At 37.8% G+C, this 20,854-nt stretch overlaps 1 long non-coding RNA gene and 1 pseudogene across 1 annotated transcript; both read right to left on the bottom strand.

Annotated features, from left to right (window-relative positions):
- Window positions 1-216: 216 nt before the first annotated feature.
- LOC121032618 (60S ribosomal protein L9-like) lies at window positions 217-1,442 on the bottom strand (annotated as a pseudogene).
- An 8,227-nt stretch (window positions 1,443-9,669) lies between these two features.
- Window positions 9,670-20,854, bottom strand: LOC121032820 (uncharacterized). Its single transcript, XR_005791503.1, has 3 exons — window positions 20,045-20,854; window positions 18,224-18,229; window positions 9,670-9,680 (listed from the first exon to the last, which is right to left on the bottom strand). It is a non-coding gene; the product is annotated as an uncharacterized LOC121032820 (long non-coding RNA).

Here is a 20,854-nt window from a genome sequence, read left to right as displayed (position 1 = left end):
ATTTTCTACATGAGATTTATCTCAAGGGTAAATTCCTGAAGTTTGGTTTCCTGGATCAAAAGGTTAACGTATGTCTAGTTTGGTTAGAAATTTTGAAATTCTCCTCAGTAAGGATTTTACAAGAGGCAGTCCTACTAGATTGTAGGACTTCATATTTTGCTATACTCCTGCTAGCAGAGAGTGTTATTAGAGTTCTTAATTTTTGTCATTCTGATACATATGCTAGTTTTTGTGTGCAACTTTTGATTGAGAGTGATTTGTACATATTTCCATATTGTCAAATTACTTCCATGTTTTTGGTAAATTATCTACGTGTTTATCCATTGTTATGGAGGGTTTTTTTGTGCATTTTTCTCACCCTTTTAGGAGTTCCCTATTAGTGGGGTATTAGTCTTTATCAATGATATTCATTTATATTCTCATTTTGCATTTTTCCTTTTCTCTTGTTTTGGTGGGTTTTCCTATGAAATTATTATCATCTTTTGCTTTTACGCAGTTAAGTATATAAAATTTTTGTTTTATTACGAATTCCAGTAGGTCAAGAAGGCAAATGCAATAGCAGTTTCTTTATTTATATTTTGTTTTAAGAAAGCCCCAGTACAATACAGCTTTTATCGCATCTTTAAAATATCCCAAATAAGTCTGAAAAATCATCTGACATCTTGCTGTTTCTGGAGCATGACGACTTAGATCTTATTCATTAGCCCGTCGAACTGGTCCTTTTTCAGAAGCATATGTACCATCCTCGAATTTTCTGATATCCTTGTTGGTAACTGTTGTGGCTTGCTGGATCAAAGCAGCTAAGTTTGAGACAAGTTCAATGTGTTCTGGGCTTGAGATACTGAACAAGCAACATCTGGCCTCATTCAAACCCTTCCAGTGTATTTTTCACCCAAGAAATTTCAGATTTCAACAAGACCACCATTCTCCTTAATAACAACGTTGATGGGGAAGTCAGCATACACGGACCTCATCTTGTAACAAAAACCCAGATTAACGCCCTTGACCATGTTCTGCACATGACTACAGATAGTGGAAACAGTAGCCAGTTCCTTCCTATTTCCCACCATTTGTCAACTTGGAGCCCTTTTTTTTTTTTTTTTTTTTTTCCAGTAGGCTCCACACTCAGCATGGAGCCCAATGTGGGGCTTGAACTCACAGCCCTGAGATCAAGACCCAAGCTGAGATCAAGAGCTGGAGGCTTAACTGACTGAGCCATCCAAGTACCCCTCTTTCTTTTCTTTCCAAGGAAACTGAGTTCTACATTGATGTGATGAAGTCCCTCCGAAGTTCCTTTGGGGCCCTTCACAGTAACAGTGAGTCCTGCAGAGTGATGTTGACATTTTCTGAAATGACAGTCTGGTTGCCGAGAATGGTCTTCATTCTTGCAGTAGATGGGGCAAAAGGCAATAACATTTTTGATGGTTCTCATACCTTCTTAAATATATGTTTCCATCTGTTTCATTGATTTTTCAATCTAAAGTGCATCGTTTAGAATTTCTTTAGCTCAAATAAGTTGATAAATATTTTCTCAGGTTTTGTTGATAACACAGTATCTTTGTCTCTTTTTTCTTGAGACAACTGTTTTCTTTCTCCTGAAACAACCCTCAGACTAGAAATGGTTTATAGAATTCTGGGTTGACAGCTTGGGTTTTTGGGGGGTTTTGTGTGTGTGTGTGTGTGTGTGTGTGTGTGTGTGTGTCATTCACAACTGTAAAGATCTTGGTTCAATATCCACTAAAATCCATTATTTTTGAAACCACGAATCCTTTGAAATATTGTTCCATTTATATGTAGTGCCATTCTCCTTTCACTGCTTTTACATCTTCTCTTTATTTTGGATTTACAGTGTTTTGACTATGGTGGGTCTAGTCACAGTTTTCTTCCTACTTAACCTGCTTGACTGAGGTTTGCTAAAGTCATTGAATAAAAATTTAACTTACAGTAAACTTGAGAAAATTTCAGTTACTATTTTTCTAATATCTTTCCGGTCTCATTCATCTTTTCTTTTCCTCTGGGATTCCAAATGAGTGTATGTCATTGCGCCCAAATATCACTAACACTGTCTAGTTTTCCAATCATTTCTAGATATCTGTCTTCAGGTTCACAGTCTTTTGCTGTCTCTCTTCAGCTTTAATGACATCAAACAATTTTGTTTGATCTTTTTAAATTTCAAATACTGCTTTTTTTTATGTATTGATTGAAATTTTCTACTTTTTAGATACTGCAGAATAATTTTTCCTTATGTCACAAAGCATGATTATAATAGCTGCTTTAAAATCCTGCTCTCGTAATTCCAAAACCTGGATCTTCTCATAGTCATTCTCAAATAATTGTCTTTAATACTGAATATAGGTTCCATCTCCCTATTTCTTCATGTATTATGCAATTTTAGATTGTGCCCTGCATTCTGGGAAAACTATTTTGTGGGAACCTGGATCCCATTATGTTACCCCAATGAGACTTTCTATTTTGTTTAGTTTTTAGGAGGTGATTAACTTAGTTGTTCTCATATTGAAAAGTCAGACTTTTGAGGAGCAGGTCAGCTTTATTCAGCTATTGTGTATACTGCTAGGACTCTGTCCTTAGGATTTGTGTTTAGGGTTGACCAGATAGCTAGGCAGAGTTAATGCATAGAATTTGTGGCCCAATCTCTTACACTCCCTTTTGCCAGTTTCCTTGTTTGCTTTCCAGTGAAGTGTTCTCTTGGCCTTGTATCTGCCACGTGAGGTGCAGGCAAGGCCTGCCCTCAGTTTAGAAGTGGTAGGAACAATCAACTCACTGGGGCCATTCTCTTCGTCCAATGAGGAACTCAAGGTTCTGCTAACTTTGGACCATTTTCTAGTGTCTTTCAGCAGTTGTGTGTTTGTTTACTTATCATTTAGTTTTTTAGTTTTTTCTGGGCTTTATAGTTACTATCTGTTAATGGGTTTATAAGACCCGGGCTTACTTGACTTTTACCAGAAGTGAACTCAAGCATCAATACCCAGGATAATGACAGGATTTCAAAGTAATCAGATCATTCTCACTAGATTTATCCTAATGCTCTGTCATATATTTATTTTCTCCAAGCTTTCATTGCCTTTTTCATTTTTTAATAATTTACATTTTATGCTTTTATTTTTTCCCCAGATTTTTTGAGATATAACTGACATTGGGTAGCATGGACATTTTAACGGTATTAAACGGTAACCATGAACATGATAAATCTTACCATTCATGTATATCTCCTCCAATTTCTTTCATAAGTGTTTTATAGTTTTTGGTGTACAGATCTTTCACCTCTTTGGTTAAATTTATTCCTAAGTATTTTATAATTCCCAATGCTATTGGGAGGGAATTGTTTTCTTTATTTCTTTTTCAGAAATTTTATAGAAATTTGTACAGAAATGCAATGAATTTCTGTATGTTGATTTTGTATCCTGCAACTTTACTGAATTCATTGATTATTTCCAACAGTTTTTGCTGGAGTCTTTAAGGTTTTCTATATGTAAGGTCATGTCACCTGCAACAGAGACAGTTTTACTCCTTCCTTTCACTTATTTTCGCCTGATTGCTTCTGACTACTACTATGATGAATAAGGAGTGGTGACAAAGAGCAACCTTGTCTTGTTCCCGGACTTGGAAGTAAAGCTCTCAATTGTTCACCACTGAGTTTGATCTTGGCTGTGGGCTCATCATTTACAGACTTGATTAGTTGATGTACATTCCTTCTACACCTAATTTGTTCAGAGTTTTCATTTATCATGAAAGAAATTGAATTTTGTCAAATGCTTTTTTGCATCTATTGAGGTAATCATATGATTTTTATTCATTCTATTAAGGTAGTGTATCAATTTATTAATTTTTGCATATTTGACCATCCTTGTCTCCCAAGGGTGAATCCAATCAATCATGGTGTGTGAACCTTTTAATATGCTGCTGAATTTGGTTTGCCAGTACTTTGTTGAGAATTTTTGCATCTATATTAATAATATTGGCCTATAGTTTTCTTACAGTATCCTTATCTGACTGTGGTACCAGGGTTATTCTTTCTGGTCTGGTAAAATGAGTTTGGGAGTGTTGCCTCTTTCTCTGTTTTTTGTTTGTTTGTTTGTTTGTTTGTTTGTTTTGCTTTGGTTTGGCTTTTTTTGGAAGAGCTTGAGAAGGACTGGTGTTAATTCTTTAAATTTTGGTGGAATTCACCAGTGAAACCATCTGGTCTCAGGCTTTTCCTTATTGGGAGGTTTTTGATAACTAATTCAATCTTCTCACTTATTATTGGTCTATTCAGATTTTACTTTTCTTCATGAGGTAAGTTGTATATTTTTAGAAATATATCTGCTTTTTCTAGGTTGACCAAGTTGTTGGTATATCATTGTTGACAGTAGCCTCTCTTACAACCCTTTGTATTTCTGTGGGATCGATTGTGATTTCATTCATATCTGCTTTTATTTATTTGAGCCTTCTTTTTTCTAAAAATATTTTATTTATTTATTTATTTAGAGAGAAAGATAGAAAAGGAGAGACAGAGAGTCCCAAGAAGGCTCCATGCTGTCAGCATAGAGCCCAATGAGGGGCTCAATCTCACCAATTGCAAGATCATGACCTGAGCTGAGATCAAGAGTCTGGATGCTTACCTGACTGAGCTAAACCGGTGCCTCAAGCTCTCTCCTTTTTCTTGGTAAGTTAAGCTAAAGGTTTGTCAATTTTGTTTATCTTTCAAAGAAAGCATTAGTGTTAGTATACTAGTATCTTAGCATTGTTAACCTTTTCTATTGCTTCCTATTCTCTCACTTATTTCTATACAAATCTTTATTATTTGCTTCCTTCTACTAAATCGGGCCATAATTTGTTCTTCATTTTCTAGTTCCTCGAGATGTAATGTTAGGCTGTTGACTTGAGATCTTTCTTTTTTTCTTAATGTAGTCATTTATAGCTCTAACTTTTCCCCTTACAACTGCTTTGGATGCATCTCCTGTTTTTGTATGTTGTATTCCATTTCATTTGTCTCAAGATATATTTTATTTCCTTTTTTCTCTTCTTTGATCAATTGGTATTTTAGAATTGTGTTAACTTCCATATATTTGTGAATTTCCCAGCTTTCCTTCTCTTACAGATTTCTATTGAAATCAACAGATGGCAGAGACATTGGCTGGTACTACCCAGGAGAAATGTGGCCCACCATGATTTGAATACTGGTTTAAGTCCCACTCTTTTTCTCTGTCTCTCACTGATTCCCACTTAGTGAGCTCCAGAGATTCTTCTGTGGTCTCTATGTGGTGATATCCAACTGAGCCTCCCGGGAAGCATCCCACAATGATGGGGAAGCTGGATATGTATCTTGGGTTGTCTTTTCCCACTGGACAGCCCACAGGCCTAAAGAGCCCCCCTAAGTGTGGCAGTGTGCCAGCCTTGGGGATGGCGATGTGGCCAGACTATAGTCTCTCTTGTTACACTTCTCTTTTTAAAAGAAAATTTTGGAGGCACCTGGGTAGCTCAGTCACTTGAGCAACCAACTTCGGCTCAGGTCATGATCTCACAGTCTGTGAGTTCAAGCCCTGCGTTGAGTTCTGTGCTGACAGCTCAGACCCTGGAGCCTGCTTCTGATTCTATGTCTCCCTCTCTTTCTGCCCCTCCCCCATTCATGCTCTGTCTCTCTCTGGCTCAGAAATAAATAAACATTAAAAAAATTAAAAAATAATAAAAGAAAATCTTCAAATATTTATTTATTTTTGAGAGAAAAAGAGAGAGTGGCAGAGAGAGGGAGAGAGAGATAAAGCAAGCAGGGGGGAATAGAGAGAGGGAGAAACACAATCTGAATCAGGCTCCAGGCTCTGAACTGTTAGCACAGAGCCAGATGCGGGGTTCGAACTCACAAACTGTGAGATCATGACCTGATCTGAAGTTGGACGCTCAACTGACTGAGCCCCCCAGGAGCCCCTCCTCTTTTACTTCTAATGCTTTTCTTCTCAGTCTCTGGAGTCCAGAGAGGCCTTCAGCTTCCTCTCCAGGCTCTGATATTTTCGTAATGGTATCTTGTCTATGAGTCACTGCTAGTTGTTCTTCTTGTGACAGGGACTGAAATCAAGAATGACCTATGTCACCATGTGTCTTGAGGGCTGATATTCTGGACACAAATCTGGGTGATGCTCTTCTTGTTCTGAGAAGCCTGCTGTCTTGCAGGCTGAAGCTGCCCAGTGTAAAAAGAAACTGAATTCCCTGAGGGAGAAGCTGTGTCGGCAAAGCCAAGGCTGAGGCTAGAGCCAGAACCTTGCAGCCACCACCAAAGGTTACCATGGTCTCTTACAAACTTTGAGTACAAAACCAATTTTATTCCATTAAAAAAAATATATATGGAGCTCCTGGATGGCTCAGGCAGTTAAGCGTTCGCTCTTAGTTTTGGCTCAAGTCATGATCTCATGGTTCATGAGATTGAGCCACGTGTTGGGCTCTGTGCTGACGGCATGGAGATTGCTTGGGATTCTCTCTCTCTCCCTCTCTCTCTGCCCCTCCCCCACTTGCGCGTGTGTGTGTGTGTGTGTGTGTGTGTGTGCGCGCACGCACACACACACACATACACATACACACACACTCCCTGGCTCACTGTTTCTCTCTCAAAATAAATAAATAAATATTAAAAAAAAATAGCCCTGAATACTTTTACTGCCAGCTGCAGTTCAGTCTGGTTTTAACAGCCTTATGTTAATATTTGAAGGTAAGTTACCTACAGCAACACCTTATAAAATAATATTTCAGTGACTGTAAGAGATATCAGAATCACAATAAGCAAGTAACCTAGGTCCACCTTTACTCAAAAATGTGGGTAAAATAATATTTGGCCAGTAATGACCTGTGCTCAGGAGAGGATGCATACATCATGAATCCTCTAAATTATTCAATTTGGAAGTTACTCTTTCATTTTTATGAAAGATAATCAAGAACTAGGAACAAAAGTGGCAAAATTAACAATAAGACCTGGGATTTATGCTCTTTTTGTGTTAAAGGTCCCAGTCCTTTACTGAAAGAGAGAGAATAGCTCTCAAGGATGCTTGTGTAAGTGTGTTTGAATAGGTATGAGTCTCCATGCTGAGTGATTCGTAAGAACTGTATGTACCATTAGGATATCAAAATCTTCCAAATTTTTTGGAAGATTTTTTTTTCTTTTATTGCAAGTTTTCTCTGGAAGAGACTAGTAAGGAGTATATCCTGGGATAGGCGAGTTTTATTTCAAGGTTATTGAAGAATCACAGGAGTGCTCTCAAATGGAAAACTAATGAATAATATCTAGAGGGCACTGTTAGCAAGATAACCCCATAGTTTCAAGACACTTGAAAAATGAGAAAACATTTTAAGTCTAGTTTGTTGTTAGTGAGAATAAAAATATATTTTGACAGGCGACCAACTCTTTTGTCCAAGTTTAATTATAAATTGTAGATTTGTAACCTTCCAGTTCACAAAGAATACCTATCATTTTGCTGTAATAAACTCATGTTCAAGAGATAGTTTGTCTTTAAAACACACATTTGTTGCCTACAATAATATAAAATACATGTTAGACTTTTTAGGATATTCACGTATTTTGTTTAATAATAAATATTTGGGTAATTTTCAGGATCTTTTAACATACAATTTTACAAATGGCAATGTACCATTTGGAAAGATCACCTATGTAACTGAGGTATTATTTTTTGTATAACTAGGTGATCGCAAAGATTCTTTCCAACTCTAACATTATTTCCTTCTGGTTGAACACTGTCTGTTATTCACTGTTGTTTAGTAAATTAAAAACTCCCAACCTGATAAAGTAGACTTAAGATACACTAATGAATAAATATACACAAAATAATATAAATGAAAAAGTGAACCAACATGTATTCACCAACCAACTAAAGAAAGTAAATAGGGGCCCCTGGGTGGCTCAGTCAGTTAAGCGTCTCACTTCAGCTCAGATCATTATCTCTCCGTTTGTGAGTTCAAGCCCCGCATCGGGCTCTGTGCTGACAGCTCAGAGCCTGGAGCCTGCTTCAGATTCTGTGTCTCCCCATCTCTCAGACCCTCCCATGGCTCATGCTCATGCTCTGTCTCTCAATAATAAATAAATGTTAAAAAAAATAAGTAAATATTATTTTATCTTTGGAAACCCCTGTGTAGCTCTAAGATAGTTAGCCTTACATTCAGTGTCTAAAACTTAGCCAGAAAACTGCATTCTTACTCTTTTGATGAATGAGAGAACAGATGACACACCTAAAACTGAATTTAGAAAATTAGAGAGAAAGAGACAGAGACAGAGAGAAAGAGAAGTACATAAAAAGGAAACCACAGGAGAGCAGGACCAAATTCTGCCTATAAACTTCGGCCAAATTTCTGGCAGATCCAGAAACTAAGACATCACTTAACAGACTTCAGGCAGAGGCAAAAAGGCTAAAAGAACCAGAGGCATATTTCAGCTTCTGTTGACGAGGAAGCAGAATTTGTGGTTTCAGTTTCACCAACTTAACTTTATAAAACAAAGGGTTAAGCACCCCTATAAATCTAATAAGAGAAATAGGAAGTAGAATATATCTGAAGTATCAGTGGACAAAATTTTTTCTCACTTTGATGAAAGACATACATTTACAGATTTAAGAAGTTCATCAATGTCAGAATAAATACAACGAAAATAACCCGCAGGCAAAACATAACAAACTGGTCACAATCAAGCTCAAAGAAAATTTAAAGTAGAGATTTAAAAAGAGATTTAAAGTAGAGATTTAAAAAGAGCACTTTAAAAGTACATGGGGGCAATGATATGAATGACTGATGACGTTTCATCAGATTCAATAGAAACCGGAGATGGTATAATAACATTTCAAAATATCTTTCAAAAATTAAAGGAAGATGACAATAGACAATATTTTCCAATGAGAGAGAAAAAGAAAGAGATGCTTCGTCAGCAGACCCGTATTACAAGAAGTTTCAAGACAGTCCTCCTGACTGAAGGAAATAGTAACAATATGTTACATGAGCAGACTTGACCTCATTGACAATAACAAACTATTTCACCCAACAGTATCAACACATTCATTCTTCCCAAGTGCACAAAGTGCATTTATCAAGACAGACCACATTTTAAACTTGAAATGATACCAGACATCTTATCTACCTACAATGAAATAAAACTATAAAAGAAATAACAGAAACTTCTAAATATTTGAAAATTAAATGCACACATAACTATCCCATGATTAAATAATAAGTAATGAGGAAAGGATAAAATTTCTTCTATTCTTAGCCATGTATGGGTCTGCTGCAGTGTACCCCCTCCCTCTTGAAAGCAAGAGTGACATAAAACACCCAGAATTAAAAAGTGTATCTGAAGAGATTTCACCACCATCCCAGTCATTGTCATCAGCATCCAGTATGAAAGGAAAGCAAAGACACTAGGAGAATCCTACCCTAAGAACAGAATATGAAATACCAAATCAGGAGTGACAATGGTTGACCACTATGTTTTCGGTCTATTCCTTTCTTTTTTATTCACAAAACCTTGAAACAACAACAGCCACTGAGTTCATTTTCAAAGGTTGTGCTGACTGCTTACTCTGCTTACTACTGACCATTAGATGGGCTAGAAATTGGGTTGGGTTGTTCTCTGGCCATTTTACTTTTATAACTATTTCTTGGAGTAATCTGGATTGTGTCCTTAGGACTCTTTCACTCTATCTAGCCATAGTTGTCATTTCATAAATGGTCATTAAGGATGAGAGGAAGAAAAAGGAAAGAAAAAAAAATTAAAAGAAGGAAAGAAGAAATTACATGTGTTCCTATTTCTGTAAATTATAAAAAGGGAACTTCACAAAATAAGTCTAATTAAGCTTTAAATTATGTCCTCCAAAATGTATGTTTTAAATTAATAAAGAAGATCTATTTGGAACTGAATTTGAGCTGGAAGTGTTGAATGAAAGGCTACTCACATTTTTTAGGCCTTTAATATCTATTGCCATTTATTATTCATGAAAATTCTGTGAACAGCAGCAGTATGTAAAAGACTTTGTTATTAAAAAATAAAGTCATCTATTTTTAAAATAGATAATTTATTGTTTGGGGGAAAGAACATCTGATTTCAAGTTGTTTGCATAATTTTTGAGATCAGTTATTCAGTGGCTTGATGGCCATTTTAACTCAGTTTCTAAATTTTGCATTTAATCCTCTAAGAATACTTTTTTTGTTCAGAATGTCTTGCTGTGTTTTTCCTAAGTTCTCAACCAGTTTATTTTGAGATTTTTAGAACAATTATTCTAATAATAGCACAGATAAGCATTAGAAAAAAAAAAAACTCGTCTGAAATTTCAAAACCGCTGCTAACATTTGACCCATAATAATCCAAAAGTGCATGCATATAAAATATGACTATATAAGTAGATAATTCATGCACAGATGGATATAAACATCAAATTGAATAATTTGAAATTACTGATCCTTGATCTCTGTTGACTTATTAAAATGACCACTTAACAGTTTAGCCTAATAGGTAGGTATAAATGTATCCAATATTAAAATAAGATTGCTTTAAGTTGTTTTGCAATTAATTAATAGACAATGACCACAAAGACTTTTCTAATAAGCTACTATACATCTCCATCGATTTTTCAGGCCCCTTTAGGAAGTTTCCATGTCTTGATATGATAAAGGAATGCTTGAAATAGATATCCTTATATATGCATCTTTTATATTTTTTTTTCTGATGGAATAAGAGGCCTGAAATAGGAATTCTGGGCCAAAAGGCACGGTGTGGTGGCAGAAGCAAGGATCTTTAAAATATCTGGTGAGCAGCCAAATTGCTTTCATGAAAGAATATATGCTTATATTACCAAACCAGCAGCCAATAATTTACTTTTGGCTATATCCACCCAAATTGGTCTTCCTTTTGTTGGTTTATAAACTAACATATGATATTGATTCTTCTTAATTTGATTTTATATGATTAATAATGGTATTGATGATGTTAATATTTCTTGGTCAGTTGTATTTTTTGACTTTCCAAGTTCTTTATTCAGGCAGAAGATGCAGTCCATTCTCATACGGTGTAAATCAAGAAATAAACAAAAGAAATACAGTTTTAACCTAACCATAGTGTTAACATAAATTAGTGCCTCTTGGCGTGAGACAAGGAAATTTCTGTGGGCTGAGAGAAGTACGTCCCTCACCTATGATATGGGACACCAAGCTAGTCACTCTGATGGCTGCTGATTTTTTTATTGAACGACCCAGGATATTTGTGAAACCAAAGTGCCCTACACCAATCCTTCTTTTTCCAAACCTGAAAGTACAAGAGACCTTGAAATTTGGTTCAGCATGACCCCCAAAACTACAATGTGTGCAGAAAAGGACAAGAAAATACCTGAAATAAGATTACCTTGAGAGAGGATTTAGGCTGATAATTCAGGCTCAACAGAAGTGCCTAGAATTCCACCCCCCCCCCCCCCCCCGGGGGTGGGGGGGGGAGGGTGGGGGGGTTTTTCCTAAAATTTTACTAAACAAGGGCATTTTTTCTAGACCCAATAACAATGGTCCAGTAGGTTGTGTTTGTAAGAATAAAATTAAGAAAAGAGAGAGAGAGAGAGTGGTAGAGAGGAAGGCTAAAATACACTGTCCTTTTGTGCTTGGGCCAGCAATGTGAGTTGCACAGAAACAGTATAAGCATGTGATTCTAGCCCCTGTCAACAAATATCATTTGTTGAGTTAGGCAGGACCAATCATCTATAATGACACTATATACCAGTGAGAAGCAGGGAAAGTTTGGCCACATGGGATTACAGCCCTTTCTCCATTTTATGTTTGGAAAGTCTTGAAACCTCTTGATTAAATCCCAAGAAACTTCAAGACATTTTTCCCGTAATTCTTCTTTTCCCTGTATTTCTTTTTTTCTCCATTTGTTTAGTAGTGGGAGGACAGGCCTTAAGGAGAAATAATTTGAAATTTAAGACATGAATTGTAAAATAAAAAGAAAGTAAGAGTATTTATACTTGGAATTGGTGCAACCGTTTATTGGCTTTATGCACGTCTTATCACTGTTAACGTCTCTGTCTTTTAAAGTTGCAATACTCATTTTTTGCCTATAGATAAACAGATCTTTTTCTACATTAAAGAGTTTAAATCTTTACTTGTCTATAGTGAGATCATGTTTTCTAATTTGGTGCTCTTTAATGTGCTTACTGTTATTGGTTTGTTTTTTGACACAGAGAAGATTTAAAAATACTCAAGCTGGGGCACCTGGGTGGCTCAGTCGGTTGAGCGGCCGACTTTGGCTCAGGTCACGATCTCAAGGTCAGTGGGTTCCAGCCCTGCATCAGGCTCTGTGCTGACAGCTCAGAGCCTGGAGCCTGCTGTGGCTTCTGTTTCCCTCTCTCTCTGCCCCTCCCCTGCTCACACTCTGTTCTGTCTCTCAAAAATAAATAAACATAAGTTTTTAAATAAATAAATAAATAAATAAATAAATAAAAATACTCAAGCAAATCTCTCAGTCTTATCTGGTTTCTGGCTTTAGCATTGGGATTAGTTAGTCCTGCGCTCTTCAGGCAAATGTTATATGAACGATTATTTCCTCTTCATCATCTGAAATGTCTGTGTTGCCACTTCTATCATTAATGCATCCGAAACATCTTTTAGGGATTTGTTCTTATTATGCACAGCTTGCCTCATCCTCTAATTACTGACTTGGACACACTGACAATAAGGACTTTAGAAAGCCACTGTGCATGATAAACCTCAAATATACCGAAGAAATTAGCAACCAGGTCAATAGTTGGAATTAACATTACTGGGTCTACCTTTACCTTTATTAATTGAAAATCGAATTCCAGTTTGATCCCAGTTCAGATCACTTTACCTTTATAAACCTGAAAGTATAAGGACACAGTTAAATGTTAATAGCAGCTGTCTCCAGATATATATCCGTGGGTGTTCTTTAAATTTTTCTGTTCTCAAAACTTTCTTTAAAAAATGTATTCTGTTTTATCAGAACTCCTCCTCTGTGATCATACTTTGTTAAAAATAAGGAATATCACTCTTAAAAGGTGCTGAAAATGAGGGCAAGGGTGAGATAAAGACAAACATTTTTCATAAATTATAGAAAGACAGAACCAGGCAGAAAAACTCTGATATGTAAAGGTGGGACAGACAGCATCAGGTGGAACAGAAGTGGGGTGGCCGTGGAAGCTATCGTTCCGGGCAGAGATCCCTGAAGGATCAGAGTCAGATGAGAAGGAGAAAGGAAATTGAGATACAGGTGGTCCTCGGTATTTGCAGATTCGGTCTTTGCAAACTTGCCTCTCTTAAAACTTACTTGTTACCCCTCTCCCCAATTAATGATCATGACACATGTCATTTGCAGATATGCACAGAGTGGCAAGAAATCCGAGTTGCCTGCCTCAAGTGTGCCCAGTGGAGGTTCAACAAGGTGGAGGTGGGGGGGTTCTGCCTTGTTGTTTCAGCTCCCTTACTGTAAACAAGTGTGCTCTTCAGGGTCAGTTTCATGACATAGTTTTCACATCTGTGGGGCTGTGGGTTGGTGACCTTTAAAGAATAGTGAAAGAAGTGCCCTCTCGTGTTTCGAGACACAAAAAGTCTGCGTTGTACCTCTCAGAGAAAGTGAGTTCAGATAAACTTTGTTATAGAGCTGTTGACTGTGACTTCAATGTTGATAATGAATTATTGATGTGTATTAAATAAGGTATCTTTAAACAGAAATACACATAACACAAGGTTATGGATTGATTGGTTAGTAAAAACATAGGGACCAGAAGACCAAAGGAACATAAATAAACTTGTATTTTCCCGTAGGAGCAATGGGGCCGTATTCACTAATTCAGTGTTTGTGTTGAGTTTAGAAAATAAAATATATAAAATAAACAAGAAACTACTCTAATTATAATGGTGATTGTCTGTTTAATACAGTAGGTCTCAGTCTGGGCTACCCAATGGAATCCCCTGGAGGGAGAACATTTTTTCCATACAGATACCTTGAACCATTCCAGGTCGAGGGAAAAAGAATCTGGGATGTGAAAGCCTCTGCACGGATATGTTTCTAAGTGTTCTCAAGTAATTCCAGAAATTTGTATTTTCTACCAAAATTATAGCTCGTAAAAGTGGAAGGCGTTGGATGGAAGGCCCCTCATTTCTGAACTGAGCTCTCCTGGCCTTCGTGGCTCATGACACCATCTTGGAAACGGCATGCACCCACTAAGGATGGTGAACTGGCATGCTACAAGCGGAAGAAACTGTGTCCCTTATTACCTCAGGGTTGCATTCACCGGCTGTTGGATTCTCTATCTCTGGACCTTTCTTCCACAGGAGAAAAAGAAAGATGTGCGTCGTAAGCCCATTTTCTGTTATCTACAGCCAGAATCTCCCCAGCCTTCTACCTCATAGCTTCCTTACCATCACCTGCCTTGAGACCAGTATAATCGATCTCATGCAGTCAACCTCATTGTGCCCGTTATGAACTGCTGCTCACTCCCCAAATACCAAGACAATGAAATCACCCCACTTGGCTACACTCTAAAAGCAAGCGACATTGTTCAGAACTATTTCCAACCTTTCTCCAGCTCCCGATATCTTTGCAGTGTGCTCTCAGGACCTCAGCCAGTCAAAGACTCCACATCCTCCACAACCCCAAAGCACATGACTTTTCCTCTCTTGTCCCCACTCTAAGTCGGCTGACCCCAGAGGGTGTTTCTTCTTTTGAACTTGATTCAACTGTTGCCCATGCTTTCTTCTGTCTCCTCCCACCTGGTTGGAAGATACCTTAGATTTTACTATAAGCAGTAATTTCAATGTCTCAAGAATCTCGGTTCCAAAGATCTATCTCTTAAAGCCTTGCTTCTTACCTTACGGTGAGTGGGTCCCTGACAAAAGTCTATGGCACCACCAGAACCTAGGGTCCTCTGTAATGCTGTGTCCTAAGTCTCATATCCCCCTAAGCCTCTCTCCCTACAATCTATCCCCTGCACACAACCTCACCTCACATTCTTTTATCGTGTCACCTCATGGTGCAATGGCCACATTCTGGTCAATCCAGTTTTCCAGTGTTTTCCACACTTGCAGGGGTGCAGCTGAACAAGGCTGGGAGAAACTATGTGTCTAAATGCAGAGTTATTCCCACCACGGGGGTCCTGAGGGCTACCGATGATATTGCAACCCTGCCCACCCCCCACTCTCTTTACCCTCTCATCTCCTGGATGACTGTTTTTATGGCTTCTTCTCTCACCTCCAACCTCCAATACTTGCTCCCCCCATGCATTCTCAGCCATCGATATCGATACCTATTTCACAAAGAAAACAGAAGGAGCTACAGATAACTGGTATCATGGGTTCCAAGTGCTGTTCACCTAGGACTGTACGCACAGCAAACTTACAAGAGTTAGTGTCAAAAAGAGACAAATTTTAGGCAACAGGAATTGGGAAAATATTAAGGTAAACTTAAATAGAAAAAAAAACATAGACACAAAGAAACCTTTGACAGCTTGATGGAATAGAAAGGAAGAACAAAAAAAGCAAATATATGGATAAGTGTAAATAAATGGGTATGGAAAAGAGTAATATTTACTTTTCATTTTTCTATAAGCCTCAAAATAATACAAATAAGATGCATTGCTTCTAAACCAGTAAAAAGGAGGGAAGGACAAAATTTCAAAATAATTTAAGAAGGAAGAAAATGAAGGGGCACCTGGGTGGCTCGGTCAGTTAAGCTTCGGACTCCTGATTTCGGCTCAGGTCACGATCTCACGGGTGGTGAGGTTGAGCCCCACTTCGAGCTCTGCGCTAACAGTACGGAGCCTGCTTAGGATTCTCTCTCTGTTTCTCTCTCTCTCTGCCCCTCCCCTGCTCTCTCTCTCTCTTTCTCCAAGTAAATAAATTATAATCTGTTTACAATGTATTTTGAAAACATGAGGCCAAAAATGTTTTAAAACATCAAGGCAAAAATTACATGATAGGCTAATACTTCGAGAGGAAGTTTGTTATCTACCATCAGCGAAAAAAATTGTTTGGCCAAAAGCGATGCTCAAAAAAAGACAGTCACTGCATGAAGGCTCTATTCATGAAATTTACAACAAGTACTGTGTATAACATGCATATATCCCTTTAATGACATAAAGCTTTTACAGGAATTGAAAGATTAGGAAAAACTCATATGGATACACATGTTTTGAATAAGGGAATTATCAGGCTAGAGCCAGAAGATTTTCAGAACCTCATGCCCAACAAGTGAAGAGTATCCACTGTTTATACAACACACAGAGCATTTATAAACATGTCCCAGACGCCAGCCCATATCCGTCCAGAGGGCCTTACGTTTGACAAAATTGTCGCCATATAGCTCGCAGCTTTAGTTTCTGACTTCAACATACAGAAGATAAAAACTGACAGCAAGATATAACTTAGAGAAGCCCTGTAAATACAGGAATACTCATGGTCATATAAGAGATCACACTGGAATTCAGAAAATACTTAGAGGGCATAAGGGGGAAACTACATATTAAACTGCGTGCATACGATGAATATGATTTTACAGTTAACTTGGTGGCCTTAAATTAACATAATAAAAAGAATAAATATTTTTAAATGAGCGTAAAAAACAAAACAACAACACCTCCTGACATCCAGAAGTTGGCCCGTTGCCATCAGTGAGGTGCGGTGTCCTCCTGTTGACCATAGATCATTTCAAAGAACAAAGCAAGCCTGGATTCCTGACCCACAGAAACCGTGAGATGAAAATGTGTTGTCTTAAGCCATTATGTTTGTGAGAGTATTGTTTCACAGCAATAGATCGTGACCAAAAAAATGTAAAATGCTCAAAATAAACTAGAGAACATTTTCTGTGCTAAGGCCTTGGAGAAGATTCTTTAACACGATGCAGAGACAGTATAAATAACAAAGGAAAAAACACCGACGTATTCGCTCACATTCAAATGAGGAACACCTGTGTATCAAAATACATCACAAAAGTGACAGTCCAAGGACCACGAAAATATACACTGAAAAGTTATTGACAACACATACGACCAAAAAAGGGTTAGTATTGTTAATATATGGTAAACTTCAATGAATCAATAGGAAAAAAAGAAAACTCAATAGAAATATGGATGAAAGAGAGGAATATGGATTTCATTTCACAAAAGAAACACAAATGGAAATAGTAAAGAGTACTACGTGTGTGTGTGTGTGTGTGTGTGTGTGTGTGTGTGTCTGTGTGCACATATACACCAGGGTGTATATGCTGTATGTCCTTAATATTCGAAAGCCTGCAGATAAAGACAAAAATGTGACACCCTTCACTTCCATATTTGTCTTTCCACATCCAGGAAAAAAAACAAATGTGACTCCCTTACCCCAGCAGAGAGGAAAATATTTTAAAGGTCTGAAAATGTCATGTCTAGGGGAAAATTTGGAGCGACAGAAACTTTTCCATAATGGCTGGAGGGTCAATTTGTACAATCTAGAAAATAATAACATGGCATCATCTTGATGTTGAGGATATGCTTTCAGTCTTACACACACACACACACACACACACACACCAGAAAGGAGGTTGGAATGGGGGTGTGGAAAGGTTCTAGGTACAAACAAAACACAGTAACAAAATTCTTACAATGGGGACTTGAAAGAACATATCCAACTTTTACATGCGATGTCTGAATTTTCACAAATTAGGTAGATTTCCCAAATCCAGCAGGATAAAAGATAAAACATGGCAAGTTCAGATAATGGTATCCTCATACGATGGGACACTACCACGTTGAAAATAAGTGATCTCCACCTACAAACATCCATAGGCATTAGATAAACAAAATTTTGAGTAAAGAAAAGCAAGTTGCACAAAAATATACGCAGTATGTCATTGTTTAGATAATGTTTGAAACCATGCAAAAATATACACGATGTTGAAGGATAAACACATGTGTGGAACTGTAAAGAAAAGCAAGGAAATAGTAAACACAAACCCAGGATAGATGTTCCCTCCGGGATCATTGTTGGGAGCAGGAGGATGTAATAATGGAAGGTTAGATGGAAGGCTTAACTACCAGTAGTAATTATGGATGATGGGTACACTCTTGCTCATTTTATTAATTTCTTTTTTTTAAGTTTACTTATTTTGAGAGAAACAGCGAAAGAGCATGCACGGACACGGGCAAGGGAGGGAAGAGAGAGAGGGAGGGAGAGAATCCCAAGCAGGTTCCACACTGTCAGTGCAGAGCCTGACACAGGACTCGATCTCACCAACGATGGGATCATGACCTGAGCTGAAATCCAGAATTGGATGCTTAACCACCTGAGCTACCCAGGTGCCCGTTATTAAATTTTCTTGTATCACATATGCTTTGTAGAGTATGTGAATATAGAATTCCTCACTCTTAAGCTCCAGCTCTGGCCACAGAAACTTGTCAATATCATAGAGGACAGCTCTGACTTCCACATAGGGTCATCACAACTTTTCAGTGTCAACATATTAGTGTAACCTAATTTGCATATCCGCAATACCTACAATTTGAGTCGTGGGAGAAATGGAGCCATCATACGCAGGGATCAACACAATAATGTCTTCTAATTTGCATAGAGTGAACCATATCACAAAACCCATCACAAAACCAGATTTCCTGTCTATCAGTGGTATGAACCCTACTATCATAGGTCACCCAGGGCTCTTGGATCCAACCCAGAGGTACTTTCTTTTTTGCACTCGTTGCTGAGGAAGGTGGAGTTTCTGGCTGGAGGTGCTGGAATTTGTTCCTGGGTCTTTAATACACAGTCATGGAAGAGAGAAAGCATCCAAAGCTACAGAGCAGAAACCAGAGGATAAGACATTATAGAATTTTACTCCAACTCAAAGAATATGTGTGAATGACACGTGATTTCACAGAAAAGAAAAGATTCTATACAGATCTGATCGTTGTATTATTGATGTCATCTTTGCTACGTCTGGTGTTACGGTGAGTAATCATCACATATGTAATTTGGATATGCTATACCTCCAACTGGTTTCTACTTCTTCCACCATAGCTAGTGGGGTAAATGCAGTGTTCACACATAGTCTTGCACACTGCAGCTTTCACGTTCATCTCATAATAAATAAGTGGAAAAAAACAAAATAGAAAAACGACAATGGTTACAATGTAGAATTAACACGTCAATTGTAGACTTGTGACTGTACACGTTTGTGCGACTCAATTGATCTATTAACTACCGCACTAAAATAGATGACACCTTAAATACTAAACCACAATGTAAAAGACCAGAGAATTGTAGGGGATCCCAAAGAGGAAATGAGTACCGCTCTATTATGCTTTCACATGTGACTTTATTTAATCCATGCATCGACGCTAGGGGAGGTTTACAGAGAGGCAAATGGAGACTTAAAATGAAGAAAGGCGCCCAAGCCCTCACAGCTGTTCAGCATCTACTGACCTAGCGCTTTGCGTTCAGTTTTGTTTTCATTTCAAAGCTCGTCTAATACATAAAAGTGTTACGGAAATGTAACATGGTAACAGAAATGGCTCCCTTCAAACGAACGAAGCCAGGAAATGGGGGGGTGAAGGTACAAAGAAGGCCGGTGAAAGTCCCACAGGGGTCTTCTGTTAGTTATTCCCAGAAAACCTCATGCCTCTTGTAGGGAGGAAACTCAGCCAAGTTGTGTGTGTGTTCAAGCACGCACTTTCTACTCGTGTGTTCCACAGTGGGCGATTTTTGATAGCTTTAGAGATCATTCTATAAACAGTGTTGGGTAGAAGATAAGAGTAATAACTGAATGTATGTACAATTTGGTTTATTTTGGGAAGTGTGAAGAAAGAACCTCCTGCGTTGGTACTCATAAGCCCCCTGTAAGCGTGCTGTGCACGGTTAGCACTGAATTAGCCACAGAGCACAGGTTGATGTCTTAAAATGAGGATTAAGACCACCTATTTTGTGTAGGCCTGACTTCTGTTAACTGTATCCTTTACATGCATGTATCTTTTTCTGGGTATCTTATGAAAGCAATTTCATCACGTCTTGGTTGGAGTATCACGTGCCTCTACTTCCAAATAACCGCTCCTCCTTCAAAGTTTTTTTTTGTGAAACACCACGTTAAGGCATCAAATTAAAAAGGCTTCATATGGTTAAAATAGCCATATTTTAAAATCCCATGTACTTTAAACAAATCTACAACAAAACTAATCTTTCGGAAGAAGGTGAAGGAATAAATGAATACATAATTACAACAATAAATAAATGCTAGAAAAACCAGGCTGTAGTCTTTCACCGTAGTGCAATAAGGGTTTAGAGCGTATTTGCATCCTGCAATAAATAAGGTAAGGAGCGTGTTATGCATTGTTCGTAGAGGGAGGCCAGATTTTATGCAGAGACTAGAGTGTTTATACTGCTCATGTTCTAAATGAGACCAGTGACAGTGATTCGGAGCTAAAGTAGTTTCCAAAAAAAAAAAAAAAAGAATGTAGAGCATCGCAGATGTCACATGTGTGTGAAAGTCTGCTCCCTGAAACCACTAAGAACAATGCATAATCCCAAGTTTGGAAATAGGAAGACAACATATGGGAGAACATCACATATCTCAGACATTTGAAAACCCGAAACACATAAGGAAAATTCAACGTCAGTGTTAATACACTTCCAAGAAAAATTACATTGGATCTTAAGAAAGTGCAATACAAAAATAGTTTAAACAAAACAGAACAATTGCAATGCACTACAGAAAAGATCTGCTCAAATTACAATTTATATTTCTTTTCTCAAGTTTTAACCACAATAAGATTTCAAAGAGAGTTTTCAAACGTTCAGAGAATGATTAACGCAATTGTTACAGGAGCCACTCTCCTTGGGCACCTTGCTTTCTGTGCTC

Source organism: Herpailurus yagouaroundi, unplaced genomic scaffold (genome assembly GCF_014898765.1).
Source record: "Herpailurus yagouaroundi ecotype Mexico unplaced genomic scaffold, PumYag 142, whole genome shotgun sequence".
NCBI classification, from domain to species: domain Eukaryota; kingdom Metazoa; phylum Chordata; class Mammalia; order Carnivora; family Felidae; genus Herpailurus; species Herpailurus yagouaroundi.
Note: the sequence above shows the minus strand (reverse complement) of the source record. Positions and strands in the feature narration are given on the sequence as shown.